Source organism: Amblyomma mixtum, chromosome 2, assembly GCF_055824585.1.
Source record: "Amblyomma mixtum isolate Tamu chromosome 2, ASM5582458v1, whole genome shotgun sequence".
NCBI lineage: Eukaryota > Metazoa > Arthropoda > Arachnida > Ixodida > Ixodidae > Amblyomma > Amblyomma mixtum.
Genome location: NC_143013.1, coordinates 204,948,339 through 204,950,223, shown reverse-complemented (window position 1 = coordinate 204,950,223; position 1,885 = coordinate 204,948,339). Strand labels below are relative to the sequence as shown.

General features: G+C 43.2%; 1 pseudogene; it reads left to right on the top strand.

Annotated features, from left to right (window-relative positions):
* The first annotated feature begins 201 nt into the window (after nucleotides 1-201).
* On the top strand, nucleotides 202-766 carry LOC149362310 (uncharacterized; annotated as a pseudogene).
* Nucleotides 767-1,885: the final 1,119 nt, after the last annotated feature.

Here is a 1,885-nt window from a genome sequence, read left to right as displayed (position 1 = left end):
AGCACCGCAAATACAGTTTTGTCATCATTATCTGAGTGGTCATCTTTGAACTCATTAAAAATAAACAAACTAAAAACTAAAGCTTTATTGTTCCATCCGAAGGGGCAGCATATAGGCAGTGTGCCACCACTCTATTTCGACCACGCCCCCATTGAGTACGTGGAAACCTTCACATTACTCGGAGTAGTATTTACTGCTACTATGTCGTGGGACGCCCATATAAGCAAAGTGTGCCTATCGCTTTCCAGATATATTGGGATAATTTCGCGAAATAAACATATTTTACCCGCCAAAACTAAGCTGAATCTGTACTATGCGTTCTTTTATTCTTATGTATCGTATTGCTTCCTTGTATGGGGACAAACCACAGCATCTAACATCCAGAAGCTTCTAATACTGCAAAAAAAGAATACTTTGCGTAATTGCTAATGTACCGTATGATGATCCGACACGTCCTATCTACCAGCAATACAGAATGATACCCGTAACAAGAATGTTCGATTACAGGTTTGCATCCTTCTATAAAAAAATAATAGCCGAAGACGACAGATTTTTTTCTAGCATTGTGACACTTACACCACATCGGACACCGTATATGACACGATAGCGTATCATCTATTCATTACCACGATGCAGAACAAACTATGGCTTTTCCACACTAAAATACATTCTTCCCAAATACTTGAACACGCCATTTTACGACACGTTGCTCAGCATGTCTGTCTCGGCTATTCGAAATGTGTTTGCAAGCTAGGTCCCACAGTATGCGTACCCATGTATAGAATTGAACCGTAAATGTTGTGTAAAACCTTTATTCTGTTGTGCGGAATTACTACTTGTCCATGCAAAATAAAAACAGTTTCCTTTCATGCATGTATTTAAAAAAAAAGTTTCTTTTTATGCACGTATTTAAAAAAAAATGTTTCCTTTTATGGATATATTTACATGCCTTGTCTTTCCGTGTACCTTGCGTTGTTACCAGTGTATGAAGTAACCATCATAGTCGTTACCAAACTGCCTCTGTGTAGGGGTGGCGGGGCTTGTCAAGCGGTCGTAATGACTGCTTTCTTCTTGCCGCCCTCAGTTTTTGTAAAAAAAAAAGCTGAAATAAAGTGATTGATTGATTGATTGACCCACCGTGAGTCGAGTGCTGCTCACGAGTGGAGTCGGATGGTGTGACGTGCTGGTGTCTCGCTGATCGTCGCTGTGCGAGAACAGTCGCGTTGTGTAGCTCTGTGCCCCCGTGCCGATGTTGAACTATATTATGCCCTGTACATAATGTATAAAGCGTTTTCTTAGTCTCACCGACGCCTGACTCGGAGTCTTCGCTACCGCCAAGAGAGCTGGCAACGCTCAGTCACGAAACGGGTGGCGAGCGCTACGGGACCACCTCGATGTCACAACAGCGCGTAGAATCTCAGCTGGCGACTGTAAGCGACACCTTCGAGCATAATAGTCGGAAATGAGCAAAAGCAAGCTCAATTTTCTCTCCCGCGGCGAGCGTAGAGCAGTTATCGATGGACGTGCAGCTTGTGACATCACACACGCAAGGTTGCCAGTGAGAAATAGCTGGGCTGTTTGAGGCCACGAAACGCGGAAACTTTAATTTGCGCTGAAACAAACGCCGCGCAGCTGCGCATTTGGCACAAAGGATCAGAAGACATCGAAGAACTTCCATTTAAACTATGAGTATTATACGTTCAGGTAAAAGAAAAACAAACAAACCCGCAATTGCCCTTTGATGCCATTCTGTAATTTTTCTTTTGTCTGAATCTGGCCGAGACTCTCGTCATGCTAAGCATTTGAAGTCCCTTTGCGGGCTACCAATGAGACTTCCATTTTATTTTTGTCCTTCGCTACCACACGCGTCTATTGGAAAGCTGGA